The 18,185-nt window shown below is 40.5% G+C and overlaps 1 protein-coding gene across 1 annotated transcript in view; it reads left to right on the plus strand.

Annotated features, from left to right (window-relative positions):
• The first annotated feature begins 805 nt into the window (after nt 1-805).
• Nucleotides 806-18,185, plus strand: part of FHL2 (four and a half LIM domains 2) — a 42,249-nt gene continuing 24,869 nt past the window's right edge. Inside the window, exon 1 of the mRNA XM_075265087.1 lies at nt 806-1,002. The gene's annotated coding sequence lies outside the window, so the exon portion shown is untranslated. The remainder of the gene's footprint in view (nt 1,003-18,185) is intronic.

Raw genomic sequence — 18,185 nt, forward strand, 5'->3', positions numbered from 1 at the left:
AGCAAGCAGAGGGGTTGCTCAATATGTTGTGAGTTGACCCCTTTAATATAATGATTATATCGTACCAATCTCTGCACTCTAGAATTCTGGCACAAAAAGTACAAAAATAAGAATTTGTGACATTTTGAATTTATTTGTTCAAAAATCTGACTTTTTGCATTTTTACACCACTCTCTCCATTTTTGAGTGTGTGAGAACATTGCTGTCAGTCTGTCTAGTAGCCTGATCCAGATTTATCAAAAGTCACAAAAATTGCTGCAACCTCACTCCAGTAAGGAGGTGGAGTAGCAACTGAAGTAAATCTTTGGACAGAAGTGTTGGACTTATATGTGCACCAAATGTATCATTGTGTGACATCTGATAAATTCAGGTTACACAGCAACGCAGATGCCAGCAAAACTGAGTTCTATCTTACCCATATTATAAAAAGTTACTATTCCAATGGCCATATTCCTGTTTGCAGATACATTGCCTCGTTCATGGCTAGCGTACCTAATATATTACTATTATAATCGTTGTAGACGTCGATGACTGACAGGTACTTGTAGATCTGGCTACTGACCTGGCAACTCATGTGGATCCTGGATGAAAGATCTGTGCTGAGTTTGATGGGATATTTCATTGGGAACCATTTAATGTAGTAGGTTAGAAGGGAAACAAGTCGGTATGATTGCAGGAAACATTCTAACAAAGACATTTATCTGTAAAATGAAAAAAGCCACAACCTCTGGAAAGAGAAAGTGTTGGATGCCAGCTGCAGAGTAAAAGAGTGCGAGAGTGGGATGCGTTTGTCTCCTTATATGGTAAAATGATATGAAGGGGTTTCAGTGTGCTGTGAAGGGAGCAAGCTTGCACACAATCTGGATGTAGTGCAGGATCCTGCAGTGTCACTACTCCAGCTGTGCAGCTGCCTAAGAGCACTGCTCTGTGCCACTGGATGTGTGACTTCCTCTCAGCCCCTGCCCTTGGGAGGAAGAGAGAGCACTGACTGGCTGCTGCTCTGTAAGTACAAGGCTATTCTCTTTTGTTAGACATTGCTCTTCTTGTTGGCTGTGGGTTAACATGCTGGCTGATGGAGGAAATACTAGGACACAGGAGTGTGAGAGATGCAGGCAGCATCCATGTACTGGATCACGTGTGCTGTGTGCAGTCTTATGAATGAAAATAGGCAGCTGGATCTAGCCGACATCATTTAGATTGGATTTACACTGGTTTTCCATGTGATACATATTTCATTTTTACAGCTGAATGTTAGCGTGTTAATATAACTGTTATTGGTTGTACAGAAAACGAAGGGTACAAATATAACATTAGTTGATATCTAATATTTCATGGTTGAAGTTTTGAAGGACATTACAATAGGATAGCAAAATGCACTGTTAAGTGACCGATCAGAATGTTAGTTGGTACATTCATGATATGATATCTCTGTATTACATTATTTAAATTTGCTTATGGCAGAAATTAAAAAATCCTGATATGTGAATTGTGACATAAATGAGAGAAAATGAGCTAATAATAAATTAATAGTTGATTGTTTAAAAATAACGATAGGTATGGGACTATATAGAACATTGCGCAGAGCAATGATGTTTAGTAAAACACAAATTCATAAATTTTGTATTTTTCAACTTTCAATAAATTGTACACAATTTTTGTAATTTTGTGGATATAGTTTGTGTTCAAAGCATCCCTAAATTTAGAGGGGACCTTTTACCTCTTCCAACAATTGCAAGTTTTTGTATGTACTATATATGTACTACTTTTTTATGTACTGTTTCTCAAAGGAATACAGATGCGGAGGCTCTTGTATAATGTAGGAAAGTTGAGGCTGTGGATCACTTCAAACACTTATATCTAGGCATTGTATTTCTCAGAACAGTGGTTCTGTTGTCATATGAAAGATGAGGTTGTTGGAGTTCTACCTGTGTTCTTTCCAGAGATATCATTGGTTGAAAACACAAATGGACTGGGAGCCGCTACAGCTCTATATAAATGTGCCAATAATGAGTACGTATTATTATACATAATAATACAGGTAGAACTATAATCCTGGTGTTATATGAAAGCTGAAAATGACACATATACCAGAAAACTAAAAGTTTTGGTATGCTTTCAACACATAGCTCTAGTTCAGTCCAAATTAGGTGAGGCACTGAATGACACTGTCCACCAATGCTGTGTGCATCAACTGCAAACTACTGGGTATTTGCTTTTATTCGTACAGTTACTGAATGGCAGCCATAATGCAGAAAACCTCAAAATATGCAGGTCCCCAGGACCCACAAATGAATGGAACTGATGGTCAACTATTCTATTCACTTCTGTGAGACTATTTCCATCCCTCCTATAAAGAATGAGTGGAGCTGTAGTGCTCAGGCTAAACCTGAAATTTGATTCAGATGGGGCACAGGACTCCTATTCTCATCATCAGCAGGGGATCCCAGCAGGTTAACTTATTATTATTTATTTATTATGCTTGCTTATATAGCACCATTATATTCCGCAGCGCTTTACAGATATTGTCAGTCACTGTCCCATATAGGGCTCACAGTCTCCATCAGTATGTCTTTGGTGTGTGGGAGAAAACCCATGCAAACATGGGGAGAACATACAAACTCCTTGCAGATGTTGCCCTTGGCAGGATTTGAACCAAGGACTCCAACGCTGCAAGGCTACAGTGCTAACCACTGAGCCACCGTGCTGCCTTTAACTTCAACTTAACACAATACCTCTATAAGTAGCCATACCGCAGCCATGTACTAATATGTTTATACAATGTGCAGATATCACTTAGAAGTAAATGAGAACAGTCCACAGATCTGATGCTGTTACAGGGTGAAATGCTGAAATGATGTTCTATTAGGGTTATTGGCAACATCTTTGAACATCCCTGGGAATCTAGGCGATTGAAAGCATCCATGATAACAGAATATATGTTTGCTTTGCGGTCTGGACTCACTGATAGTAATGGATGGTTCCATTGAGGCGTGTGCAGCACACTGATATAATTTATGTGCCCTACATGCTGTTCAACCACAGACCTGGCACAAGCACACATTTGTGTGCAAGTAACCTATGGTAGAGAGATACAGACAGAGCATAATACTAGTATGATCTAAAAGTAATGCAGGTATCTTCATGATCAGAAAGAGCTGTCACTACAGGAACAGCTTTTTCTTTAATTGCTGTGACATAAACTTGATGGGGGCGCTGTGGCTGCTGTTCAGGATGGATATGATTGGGGCCGGGGATTCATAGGGGAAAGGACTTATGCTGGGAATTATAGCTGGTACTTATTGGTGCACTGTGGAGTGAACTAATGTGAGGCAGTGTGGCTGGCACTCATGGGGTATATCTGTCACTGTCCTGGGGGCACCTGTGTAGGCTATGCCATACTTACTACCAATACTACCAACTTTACTGTACAAAAAATAGGAATGCTTTAAAGGATTGTTTCGATTATTGTTTTTTTTTTTTTTATCAGCTAATCCTACTGCTGAGGATTCTATAAACATAAAAAAATATTCGACCCCCTTCATTTCCAGCAGTGGTCTTTAGGTTATAAGTCCCCTCGGGTTGTTTGTTTGGGAAAAATCACGGCATTTTACAGTACAGGCAAAGTGGATGGGATTCTAATAAGTTTCTTGCCCACTTTGCAGTAAACACCACGGCGCAGATAGGCCCCCGATTTCCAAAACGGGTGTGGTTTTGGAAATTGCAGCATGCCAATTGTATCTACAGAAACATCGGCGGTTTCCCTATAGATATAATTGTTACAGAAAGTCAGTGGAGGAAAGCTCCGCAAACTTTCTGTTTACAGGCTGGGGCCCCACATTGTGGAAATACAGCTTTTTTGTTGCAGATTTAGTTGTGTTTTTTTTTTTTTAGCCAAAGCCAGGACTAGATTGAGCAGAAGTTAGAAGTATATGAGCTTTCTATATATTTCTATAATTATAACCACTCCTGGCTTTGGCTCAAAAAAGCCGCAACAAAATCTGCAACAAAAAAAGCTGCATTTCCGCACAGTGGGGCCTTAGCCTAAAAAACACCCAACTCTTCCTCCTATTTTTTACAATAGGAGTCAGTGGCAGATTTTTTCCTCTTCTGCACTGGTGACTGCTAATCATGCTGTCTGCAAATGTACTTTGGCGTTATAATAGTAACGCAGATCAAGTTTAAGCACATCCACTTTAGACAGCCCTTAGTAAGTAAGCTGGCTCCTGGGAATATCTTTTAACACCTGCTATCTCTGGGTTCGCAGCTTTGTGCCTAGTAAAGTCTACGTTTTGTTGTTGAAAGTTTCTAGCTCTATGATTAGCAGTAGTACAGTACATGGAAATCTTATGGAAAGTTTGTTACACAGGATAAATGGTAGATGGAGGTACCTTAAATAGGTTGTCTGGCAAAATTATTTTTTAAATAGGCCGGGGAGGTGAAAAAAAAATCATACTTACCTGTCCCCGCTGCTCCAGAGTCCTCCCAACATGATCTGGTCCTGCTGCTCAGCTGTCTGCTTCAAGTGAAATTCCTCGCTGGCTGTGACGTCCCACATCCTTTCTGTTGAAGCTGCTGATTGGACTCGTGGTCACATGTGGTAGGGACTTCCGCCACAAGACATCAACGAAACAACAAAGGTTGGGAGGGCAAAATCTCTTAATTTTAACAAGGCCAATATTCCCAGGTTACGGGATGCACTTCAGAATATAGATTGGGAACAGTTGTTGTCAAATAGTGATACAGAGGTTGTGGGAGACATTTAAATGTACATTGAGTAATTATATAGCAAAATGTAGACTAATAGGGAACAAAGAGTGGTGAACCTAGCCTCTCTGCTGCCTGAGGCGGATGCTCAAAAGACGCATCCCCCTTCCCCGGACTGAATACACTGTTTCAGTAAAAGTGATATGCAAATGAAGCTCAAGAAGTGCAGGCGGTGTTCCCCTTGTGCTCTGAGCACACCCGAGTCATCACCTCTCGCTGCCCCTCTAGTTCATTCCCTTCACTCCTCTCTTCATCTTCTCCAGATCTTCTGCCTTGCGTAGGCATCCGACACTGCGCTATATGTGGTTGAAATTCCGTGTATGCGCAGTCAGCTCTGCCATTTTGGCTTCAGCTTAATTTTCATATCACAGAAATGGGGGGGGGAGGAGCAGAAGTAAATGGAAGGTAGGAGTAGAATAGTCTTTATAAAGGCTATTCCAATGTGCCATTACTTCAAAAGGTTATTTCTAATGATAGACTCCCATTAATATCCATTGTGGGGAAACTCTGAGCGGCTCTTAAGCAGCTATATACAAGAGTATTTCAATATACATAATATTATAAGTGACAGACAGCATGGTTTTACTTAGGACAGAAGTTGTCAAACTATCCTGATTTGCTTTTATGATAAGGTAAGTAGAAGTCTGGAAAGATGGAATGCTGTGGATTTGACACTGTCCCTCATAGACATTTAATGGATAAAATCAGTTCCATCATGTTGGAAATATATAGTTTGTAATTAGACTGAAAACTGGTTAAAGAATTGTATCCAGAGAGTGGTCAATGACAGCAGCTCAGACTGTTCCCCTATTATAAGTGGTGTACCCCAGGGTTGTTATTTAACTTCTTTATTAATGATATAGCTGATGGGATTAATAACATTGTCTCTATTTTTGCAGATGACACAAAGCTATGTAGTACTGTGCAGCCTATAGAGAATATACATAGGTTACAAGCAGACTTGGACAGACTGAGTGTTTGGGCATCCACATGGCAAATGAAGTTCAATGTGGATAAATGTAAATTTATGCATTTGGGTAAAACTAATCTGCCTGCAACATATGTCCTAGGAGTAAAGCTGAGAGAGTCACTGGTGGAGAAGGACCTGGGTGTTCTTGTAAATCATAGATTAAATTACAGCATGCAATGTCTATCAGCTGATTCTAAGGCCAGCAGGATATTGTCATGTATTAACGGGGTATAGACTCACAGGAGAGGGATATACCGTATTTTTCGGACTATAAGATGCACTGGACTATAAGACGAGGAGGAAAATAGGGAAAAAAAATTTTGAAGCAAAAACTGGTAAAATATTTAATATATGGGAGTTGTAGTTTTGCAACAGCTGCAAGGCCACATTGACAGGTGACCCTGCAGCTGTACGGGGACGCATAGAGTGTTTTTTTTTGCGGGGCCAGATGTACTTTTTAGTTATACCATTTTGGGGAATATCTATTGCTTAGATCACCTTGTATTGAAAAAAAACCCGGTGGTTCATGATATATGATTTTCTACTTTTATATATATATTCTAGAGACAGGAGGTGATTTAGAACTTTTATTTATTTCATATTTTTATTATATATTTTTAAAGCTTTTTTTTTTTTTACTATTTTATTCCCCCCCGGGGGCTTGAGCCTGCGGTCACTTGATTGCAAGTCCCATAGACGGCAATACAACTGTATTGCCGTCTATGGGACATTCTGTATATTAGTATTACGGCTGGTCATAGAGACCAGCCGCAATACTAATACAGCAGTGACAGGCCTGGGAGCCTCATTAGGCTCCCGGCTGTCACCCGAACAGGTCGGCTCCTGTGATATCGCCGCGCAGGAGCCGACCTGATACTTCACAGGTATGGGGCCGGTGGGGACCGGCCCCGGGGGAGAAGGGGCCACCGATACTGACCCGGCATCCGCTGTACTAGAGAGGCGGATGCCGGCAAGGGATAGACGCCAGCACAGGTGCCGGGGCCTGAGACATCGCTGCGCTCCTCTGCCCTGCATGAAGCCAGCGGCGGGGGGACAGAGGAGCGGAATAGCATCGCCGCTGCCGCTGCTGGCTTCATGCAGGGCAGAGGAGCGCAGCGATGTCTCAGGCCCAGGCGTCTATCCCTTGCCGACATCCGCCTCTCTATTAGAGCGGGTGCCAGGCGCCACATTCGGCCTATAAGACGCACCCTTCTTTTCCCCCCAAATTTGGGGGAAAAAAAGTGCGTCTTATAGTCCGAAAAATACGGTAATATCAACACTTTATAAGGTATTGCTGTGACTTCATCTGGAATATACAGTTTAGTTCTGGTGATCAGTTCCTAGAAAGGGTGTCCTAGACTTGTAAAAGGTTTAATGGATGGAAACAAAATTGATAAGGGCATGAAGGACCTCAGTTACCCCTTGTTCACATTAGTGTTTGGATTCCGTCTGGGGGAGTCTACATGAGGACCCCCCAAACGGTATACCAACGCAACTGTAAGCGCTGTGCAGTTAAAGCACACAGACCTCATAGACTATAATGGGGTCCGTGTGCTTGCCACGCACTGCCTGTACGAATGATTCGTGCGGGCAGTGTGCGGCAAGCACACTCACCCCATTATAGTCTATGAGGTGTGTGTGCTTTTAGAGCACAGCGCTTGCAATTGTGATTGTATTCTGTTCGGGGGTCTCCATGCGGATTCTAACCGGACGGAATACATATGCAAACATGAACCGACCCTTATGAGGAGAGATTAAAGAGGACCTTTCATGTCCTCATCAATGTGCGGGTATATATATTGTGGTAAAGTGTACGGTAAGGTGGTGGACGGAGTGTATATCTCGCCTGGTTCAGGCAAGATAAAGGAAAGCCAGAGCAATAATGTTCTAGCAGAGCATAGTCTGCTAGAGCTCTTGTTCCATATTATGGGGTGGCTTTTCTAGACTGGAGGGCAGGTTGGTAGTGGGAGCCTTCCAGCCCACACCCTTACTCCACCACGGGTTTTGCCCTGAGTCCGGGGCATTCACAGGTGAAGCTTCCTTAGGGCTATTTACTGGGGAAGGAAGCTCAGTTATGGGCCTGATACACACACAGAGTGTGTGAGGAAAACACTCTTGAGACCAACAGGTATAGTGTGGACTTTGACCTGCTAATGTGGTGACTCCACCTGCTCTAGATCAGAGAGGTAACCTGTTATATAGGCAGAGCCGGACAAGGCTTAGGTTTTTGTTGTTTTGTTACTTTGCTGGCACAGTGTTTTATGCTGAAATCCCAAATAAAACACTCTGGACTTTCCTACTACTTGTCTGCATGGTGTCATTGCCGTTCCCAACTGTGTGAGCTGAACCCCCAAATATATATATATATATATATATATATATATATATATATATATCTGCCATATATATGATCTAACAGAACATGGAGGGTTAGTGCAGTTTTGTTTTTGTAACTGGACACACGGTTCATAATCTCTGTTGGCGCTAAATACGTAACAATTAATACATAAATACATTATATGTACAATATTTCATAATACAGGCCAAAAATAACTTTATGTAATTATGTGTAACTAGATTACTAGCCGCTTTATTAATGTGCTATGTCATTTAATTAGCTCTTTCTGCTCAGAAAGTACACATAGGACAAGTATGAAGGTCATGGATAATGTCCTGAGCCAGACAATGTTCACACTACAGATAAAAGCATGACTGTAAGAGGCAGAAAGATCTCTTCTTGCTGACAAGGGGATTGGCTGGGATTTTCAGAAAATTGCCTGGGAGCAGGCAGTTATATGAACTGATAAGATGAGCATTCTTTACATGCTAAATCCCCTGCTGGATCTAGTACTATAGTGATGAGGTTGTGTATATAATTCATGTGATAACTACTGCGGATCAATGGCCCCAGTATCCATAGGCTATACATTCATCACATTGCTTAATCACATCCACACATTGCAGAAAAATACGCACAGTAGACACCCTGCAATTGCCAAAACCATTGCACTTCTGGAAATTGCAGCATGCCAATTATAACTACGGAAATGCCGGCAGTTTCACTATAGGTATAATTTAAGCAAAAAGACTTTCTGTGAAAACCTCTGTGTGAAAAAAACGTGATTTGTTACTGCGCTTTTTTGCTGTGACCCGCTACTTGGGGCTTTACCCTTAATGGCAAACTTTCCAACTCCAGCAATGGAAATAATCTGCTGTGATCCATCCAAAATAAGAAACAAATAGTAAATATTAGACAATAGTAAAAATTCAGGTAAAGTTTTCTCTCTACTCAAGTTATTGTTTAGTACCAAATAGTACAAGTGTCCACATGGTTTTCTTAGGAAAATTAGGTTACAGATTACTTATGTAAATAACCATTGATGTTCTGCATCTGATTCGCCTGTAGCTTGCAGTAAGTGACATCCATAAAATGGTAGCCCTTGCATAGTAAATTTCACACTATGGCTATGAAGGAAGTTAAATCATCTATTGAATCGTGCCAATATCCTTACATCCCCCATATTCTTTAATTAACTACATTCAACTTGACCGAAATCCAGATTCAGCAAGCTTAGCACTTTTTTCTACATTGCCCATATACTATTTCCAAAGCAAACATTGCAGCCACTTAGTTATGTCACAGGATTTTCAATTATTGTTACCTCGAGAGACACATTCCTCAGTCTTGTCCTTCGAGTGCTTAAGGGGGTTGTTTTGGTCTCCAGGTTAAACTTTTCCTTGCTTAAACATTCTTGTGCACTGCTAGACTTTCACAGTGCAGTTTAGTTATTCTCTGTGATCACACTCACCATTTTTTAGTGCAATATTTCAAATGTCTCCTTTAGTGCCTGCCAGCTGTGGGAGGATACAGCTGGGTGACATGTCCATCTCGGGCAAGAGTTACAGGTGACCAGTGACTGATACGTACAACTCAGCATGAAACAGAGAAGCCTGTGCATTGGACAGGTGATCAGCTGGGAATGTAGTAGGTGGAGAAAGCAGCTTCAGACACACAACCTGGCTGGTGACATGGTCTGCTGGATGTGCCACTATTTGGGCTGGGCTCCTCAATAAAGGTAGCAATACTACATGTATGCATGTAAAGAATAAAATGTTGCTTTCTACAACCTTTCTACCAAAACTGGTGTCATGATGTTTCCTTTTAGATATTGTGGGTAAACTTGTGGAGGATATCATATGTACCCTTTAAAACATTCCTTAGTCTCATCCTTAAAGTGCTTATAAGGGATATCCAGGATTAGGATACATGGCTGCTTTCTTTCATGAAGGGCTCCATTTGTTCTTCTCAGGCGGTGTCATATCTGTTGGTCACATAGCCATAGGTTATTTTTCTCAATTAGAAATTTCATAGTAAATGGAAAAAAAAGAGAAATCTAAATCAGATCAACATTTGGTGTGACCATCATTTGCCTTCAAAAAAAAGCATCAGTTCTTTTAGGTACACTGGCAGACAGTTTTTGAAGGAACTCAGCAGGAAGGTTGTTCCAAACATCTTGAAGAACTAACCACAGATCTTCTATGGGTGTAGTGTTGCTCAAATCCTTCTGTATGTCGCTACTTTTGCAGATTCTCCCCCAGAGCAAGTTTTGCTGTATCGATAAGAGATAACTTGCTGATCACTGAGGGTGACCATCACTGCTTAGGGACGGGGACTTTTTGTCCTCCATCCGGTGGTTGGGCAGCACGTATATTGCTCCATTAATTTTAATCAGATTATCAGAGATAGCTAATAGTGGATAACTTACTTTGTCTCAGTCAGTTAACACTCATTTATATGCCCTGTTAAGCCATATGATCATCACTGAGAGCACCCCCCAATTAGGACATCCAACTATGGTAAAGAGAAGAGAGTTGCGTGCAATGCTACATTTTGGCAGGGGTCTTGGATGCTCTCATATTAAAGGGGCTCTATCAGCAAAATCATGCTGATAGAGCCCCACATATGCGTGCATAGCCTTTAAAAAGGCTATTCAGGCACTGTAAATGTTAAATTAAACTATCCCCCCGTTTTAAAATAATAACTTAAAAAAGAATGTGATTTACTTACGGAACGTGCACGCTGGGCGGGCATTCAGGGTGTGTCTTCATCTTCTTCCCCGCCTCTTCTTCCTCTGATGTCTTCGGGTCCCGTCCTCCTCCGGCGCTTGCTCGCGGACACTGATAAAAAAATATAACCCGGGCGCATGCGCAGTAGCCGTAGTAGAAGCCGCGTGCTACTGCGCATGCGCCCGGGCTATTTTTTTTATCAGTGTCCGCGAGCAAGCGCCGGAGGAGGACGGGACCCAAAGACGTCAGAGGAAGAAGAGGCGGGGAAGAAGAAGACGGCGCAGCCTGAAGGCCGCCCAGGGTGCACGTTCCATAAGTAGAGAACATTCTTATATAAGTTATTATTTTAAAACGGGGGGGTAGTTTAATTTAACTTTTACAGTGCCTGAATAGCCTTTTTAAAGGCTATTCACGCATATGTGGGGCTCTATCAGCATGATTTTGCTGATAGAGCCCCTTTAATGATTTTATGATAAAATAATGCAATTAGTATAATATGATTTTTGGGAGTTTTATGCCAGGGCCCCACGTAACGTACTCCCTGCAAAGTAATTGGGATTCTGGCTAATCCCATTCACACACTGCAGAAAATAATCCGCAACGGAAATGCAGCGTTTTTGCAAATCACACCATGTCAATTATACCTATGGTAACACTGGCAGTTTCCATATAGGTATAATGGAAGCAGAAAGTCCACAGAGGAAAACTATGTGGACTTTCTGTGAGAAGTTCTGCGAGAGGAACCGCAATGTGTTTCCGCCGCAGTTTTTTTCACAGCACTTTTTGGCTGCAGCTCTCAGTGTGGGGCCTTAGCCTTAAGATCAATATTATTAAAAGGATTGAAAGGATTTAATTAAAGGTTGAAAATAGAAACAGCACCATGGGCTGCATGTGGTATTGCAGTAGTATTTCATGTGAAAGGGAGGTTTTCAGTAGGGTGAAGCATATTAAATCAGAAACATAGATAGGTCAGGCGCACCTGAATTTAACACCCCATGAAAATTTGCACCTTAGTTGCTGAGATATCCATTTATTTCACAATATGCAAGTGAGTAGTCTGGAGCACAGAGGGCAGCTCCATTACTCCAAACTGCTATGCCCCACCATGCTCTAAAATACTGAGGCAAAAGAAAACAAAGAGCCAGACAAGATTTCAGCATAGCTCACTGGCCCTGTTACTCAAAAGAAGGGAAAAGTGGTAGGAGGGCATAGTAGAGCAGATTGGAGCAACAGAGCCGTCCTTGGTGCTCCAGATTGCTCATTTGTATATTGTGCAATAAATTAATATCTGGTCAACAGCGGGACAAATTTTCATTGGAAAAAAGCATTAAATTCATGTGAGCCTTACCTACATAACTGTGTTGTTGGTTTAATATGCTTTAGCCTGGGAACAGACTGCCTTTAGCCTTTTCCCAGATGTCAGTGTTTAAATATGGCGGCTGCTCAGGAGCAGCATTATACAGCAGAGACCCGGTGCTAATGTCCGTGATCAGTGCATTAAGGACTCCGACACCTTAGTCAAAGCTGACCGAGGCGCCATATTGCCGGCAGCACATGGGTCCCAGGCCAAAGTTCTGTTGCTATGACAGCCAAGAATCTTTTGACGGCTCCCAGACTTGTCTCACATTCATTTGTATGACAGGCTACTTTATGCAGCCTGTCATACAAATGCTGGTATTTTGCAATCTGCATAAAAATTTTAATAAAAAGTTATCAAAGCAATAGACATTCCCCAAAATGGTATATCTAGAAGTACACCTGGCCCTGCAAAAAAAGACGCCCTATACATTTCCGTATATGGAAATATTAAAAAGTTACAATTGTCAGATTATGATGACTTTAAGAAAAAATTTTGTTTTGCGCAGTTTTGGATTTTTTTTCAGGGGTTAAAATGTAAATAAAACTATATAAATTTGGTATCCCCGAAATCATACTGAAACATAGAATACAGGTGACAAGTCATTTCGGCTGCATGCCAATAAAGTCACATAAATGCACTTTTCCTGCACATTGTACAGAATAATAAATGGTACCATTATGAAGAACAATGTGTCCTGCAAACATTAAGCTTTCATTTGGCTCTGTGAATGGTACAATAAAAAATTATGGGGTTTGGAAGGCAGAGAGTGAAAAATGAAAAACGAAAAATTCTTCTGGTGGGAAGGGGTTAAAGGTCTGTTCTTATTTTCCTTTCCAGCATTTTTTGCTCTTTTTCTTGAGGGCAGTAGAGAGCGAATTGAACATACAAATCATTTTCAAAGAGTTTTTGAGTAATGGCAAACACCTCTGCTAATAAGTTAAACATTATAAAGCTTTTATGACATGCTGTTATGAGACTTACATTAAACATTTATATCTTTGCCCAGTATTTGTAGAGCTCTACTGTGCTAATTTTCCATAGATGTATTTATATATAATGGTGACTACCTATTAACTCCTTAAGGACACAAGGTAGTTTAGACATGAATGCTTGATGAATATTTTCATATTTTCCTTTCCCACCCTCGAAAATTCATAACTCTTTCATTGTTCTGTCTACATAGCAATGTGAGGGCTTATTCTTTGCAAGGTGAGTTTTACTTTTATTTGGCACCATTTTGAGATACATATAATGTTTTTATTAGCTTTTATTAATGTTTTTGGGGGTCTGTGTTAAAACCCACAATTTTATTATTTATTTTCCATTTTGTTCCTACGGCATTCACTCGGCATTAGAAATTATATGTTAACTTTGGATGGTGGGTCATTACGATTACTATATTTATATTGGTTTCATTATGTTTTACCTCATTTATTAATAACATGATTTCCCTGTATTCTGATGCCTATAACTTTTTTACTGTTTTGTTGCCAAAGATATGTAAGAGTTCTTTATTTGTGGGGCAAGTTGTAGTTTTTACTTGTACCAGTTTTTGGTAGGTATGACTTTTTGATTCGTTTTTATTGCTATTTTTGAAGGGAATCAAGGTGTCCAAAATACATTAATTTGCGCATTACAGCATATTTTTTATACCGTTCATCATACAGGATAAATAATGCTAGTTTTGGTTTAGTGTGGACTCATAGGCGCATGGGAATACCTGACATGGTTATTTATTTTATTTTTACTATGTGTTTTTCAATTAATAGGTCAGTTTTTTAAACTTTTTATTATTTATTTTTTAATTTTAATGTTTTCAACTCTTTTTTTTTTTTTTTACTTTTTTCCTACCCCACCAGGGGATGTGAAATTGGGATCTGATGATCCCCTGTGCAATATATTGCAATGCCTACAAGGCTCCTTATGTGCAATATAGAGATCGGCAAATGACTTCAATCCAAGTATCCCAAGTTTTTTGGATTTTAACAAAACCAAACAATTTGGGAGTAGTCTTGGATAAACTAAAATGGCTGTTGCAGCATGGATTGTGGTGAATTATTATACTTTGGAGTCTCTTCAGACCTCAGAGTATAATAAGTGGAGGCCCATGGGAGGTGACAAAAATAAAACAACATTCATACTCACCTTGAGCCATGACACTTCCGTGTGCCCTTGTCACTGCTGAGGCCTGTAATTGGCCCGTGTACATGACATCACAGGAGAGTGCCAGCCATCACCGAAGACGCAGAGACAGAGTACCAGACACTTCAAGGAGGCTCAAAAGAGGTAACAGAAGGAGAGTATGAATGTCTTTTTTTTGTATTTTTGTCAGCTTCCCCGGAGGAACGCTTCATCTGAACCCAGGATGAATTGAATCTTCAGGGGTTTGCCCATCTCTAAGGAAGTCAGGAGGCTGTTACTATTGGTCATGGCATCTGGAGAGTTAAGCCACAGAAGTTACAGTACAGCCAAGCGCACGCAGAATTACAGTGCTGTAGTATTATGGTGGTGAGCGTTAACTATTCAATCGGTATGACATAATAGTACATGCAGAGCGGGAAGGGATTAATATGTCATGTAGTGCAACAAAACCTTGCAAGACACTTTAGCAAACAAAATAGTTAAGTAGTAGGTTCTAATGCTATAGCTCATAACTACCGATTGCTGATGTCATATCTTCTGTTGGTAGAGATGATCCCTGTGACTTTTCTGATATATAAACATAAACATAGTTTCTAGTCTACACCTTTATATGGAGATGGAATTCCTGGATGACTTGGAATTTCCTTGCTGTTTCATGCATGATCAATGAGTGGTGATAGCAAGAATGCAATGATAGCCAATGCATTCATTGTTCGTATTCTCCCAGCTGAGGTATTCTGATGTTCACGCAGCTTGAGCACTATTCACTTATGCTTTAAAAGGAGAACAGTGGTAAAACAACTGCACAATTCTGAAAAATAATGTCACTTGAAGTTACTTGGATCCATACTGGTCCCAATTTACTGGTTAGATACACAGTATACGGCACTCTGCAAATCAGTGGCTGGGGTGGGTAACACTGTATCCAGTGGTTGGCTGAGCAAGCACTTTCCTGCATTTCCTATGTACATACATGGTACACAGGAAATATTCTTGTCTCTCATTTGGACAATGGTTTTTTATTAGAAGGACCCCTCAAGCAATAAGATAGCTACAGGTTATCCCACTTTATTCTGTAGGGGGACTTAGTACTAACTGTTTCATTTTGCAGCTGCATCACCACAGATGCAACGAAGTATACATAGTTCCCATTGAAATTAATGGACTGAGTGTATTAGGCAGCGATTCCCAACTGGTGTGTTGGGAAGCTGCCATGGAGACCACCCAGGGGTGTTGCGACAATCATGAGGGGAAATAGCCACACGTCCAATGTAGCTAAATAGAACAGTGGAGCAAGATGTATTGCTATGGCATCGGATAGAGATTATGATAACCTGCTGAATCGAGCAGCAGATAAGAGAAGCAGAAATCCTAAGAAATGAGGATGGGTAAGTGCTACTTGTTTTTTTATTTGTATAGCAAAACTTCAGTGTGGGGACACTGGGGGACATTAGTACTTGTTTCGGGCCCCTGGGGTATATTATTACTTGCCAAGGGGCTATTAGGTAGCTTTATTACTTTCTTGGAACCATTGAAGATCATCACTACTTATTGCTTATTTGGTAAGGGGTGTCCCAAATCTGAAAAGCTTAGGAAACACTGGTATAAGGCATAGACAAGCTATCCTCCATAGTGAGAGAGACTTTTGAAGCTGTTCACATTGTCATTTAATAAATGTGGTTGGACCGCTTTTGTTATCTCTGAATTATATAACAGGGCATTTGAAGTAGGTGTTCACAAAGTCCTATCTCCAGAACAGTCACTATTGAACTTCCATATAAGCACTCTCTTCCTAAAATATTGGCCTTTTCCCTGATATGTCAATGAGCTGTTAGGGCAACAAGTGCTCTCATCAAACCAATTTGCTATGTTGTCCATCATTCAGTCCCTCCATCCCTCACTGCTAAGACTGATAAGCACACTGCCTGGTGCTGTCCAGCATAGAAGGGATGTAGCTCTTTGGTGTTATAAGAGCAATGGTGATGTTCTCATCCCACCAACCAGCTCGTTAGCATATCTGGAAAAAAGTGAATATTTCCGTAATGGACACAGAAAAAAGTGTTTTATTTATGTGAACTCCATCTATCTGACTGTTCAATAGGGATTGTTCCAGTGACAGACACCCTTTAAGCTCTTCCGGTTATGGTAATGCCTTATGTTCAATGACACTATTTATATAATAGGGATTCTTGTTGTTAAAAATAAAGAAATAAATGCATGTTAGCCTATTGGATATCAGTCATGACAAGCTGATTAATGAACATATAGCTTTAGGGCTTACATGGAGAGAATGAGTCTTTATATTTAACCTTCCTGGAATCTAAGACTGGCTAACATGAGATTTAAAAAGATTGCCATTCAATTGTACCTTTGGCATTACAGAAATTTAATGCCATGTACTAGCATTTAAAAAGGTGATACCGAGCAGTAAACTACAGCCCAAAAATGGGTAATTATTTGGTTCTGTTCTGGTTGTGATTTGTCCAATGTGTCATTTCCAATGCTATAGTGGATAGTCCATTTACAGATCAGTAACAGTGCCTGAATTTACAGATTAATGCCATTAAAGGGGTATTTCCATGTCACTCTGCCTATATCCATAGGTATCTATCATAAATATCTGACAGATGCAGATCCCACCTCTGAAACCTGCATCAATCTTAGAATGGGGCCCTGCCTGTTTCCAAAAGTGAATGTAGAGGGGAGATCCATCACTCAAGTCACCTGTATGAGGTTACGGAAATAGCCAAGCAGGCAGCTTTGGCTATTTCCCTGACTCCCGTAGAAGTGAATGGAGACATACCCACTTGTGCAGCCCTTCTCCAGCACATTTTAGAACAGACAGGGCCCAGTTGTTGAGATGGATGTGGTTCCCAGAGGTGTGACCTGTATCTGTCAGGTATTCATGACATATCTCATGGATATAACCATAAATAAGGAGATGTGTATCGCCCTTTACCTTCAATAGAGCTGTTTGTGGAAGAAAGCAACCTTAGGTTTTTCTATCTATCTATCTATCTATCTATCTATCTATCTATCCATTATTGGTTTGAACACATCGTGTTTCCCTAGTGATGGCACTACACTCTTTCATCATATAGCTCATATTTTAATACCTGAGAAGAAGGAGAATATAAGCTTTCAAATATGTTGGTATGAGGCCCAGTGACCTAGATACTCTACCAACACTTTGAGTAGAAATGATGTGACAGATCATGAAATATTTAATGAAACCTTAGACAAAAGCATGTGTTTTCCAGATGGTCTATTGGACTTAGGAAATCAAATTCAATACCACGAGATATAATCAAGGTCAAAAATATAGGAAATACATCACATATTTTTAGTAGTCTAAAGTGCGTGCCTACATAGGCAGTATGGAGACTTACAAGTCATTCCTGCTCCGCTAGGGATTCTGGGTAAAAAATATGCAAATCTATTCTCCAGGATGTAATTAGGAGAACAGTGCCTCTGTATGTTGCCCTCTAGGGATAATGTGTATGATTATCCCCTGACCCTGGTCTATAGTCTCTCACTCTGCCAAATCAGTATCCCTGCGCTATGCTGAGGAGGTCCAAAAGACTGAAACAGCGCTGTCCATAGCTGGGAATCTGTTCCTTTTGGAATAGAAATAGTAATTTGGCAATAAACCCCGCATCATGTCAGTAGGCTTATTAACTGAGTCATGCATGATATTAAGGAGGCTGCCCTCTAGAGGGCAGCATACAGAGGCACTGTTCTCCTAATTACATCGTGGAGAATAGATTTGCATATTTTTTTACCCTAGTCTAAAGTAGTCAATGCAAATATGTAAGGAACAATATAAACTTCCTTTATTTGTTGCTGGGTTTTATGCAGCATGAATAATTATGTGATATTATA

This window comes from Leptodactylus fuscus, chromosome 2 (genome assembly GCF_031893055.1).
Source record: "Leptodactylus fuscus isolate aLepFus1 chromosome 2, aLepFus1.hap2, whole genome shotgun sequence".
Classification (NCBI taxonomy): domain Eukaryota; kingdom Metazoa; phylum Chordata; class Amphibia; order Anura; family Leptodactylidae; genus Leptodactylus; species Leptodactylus fuscus.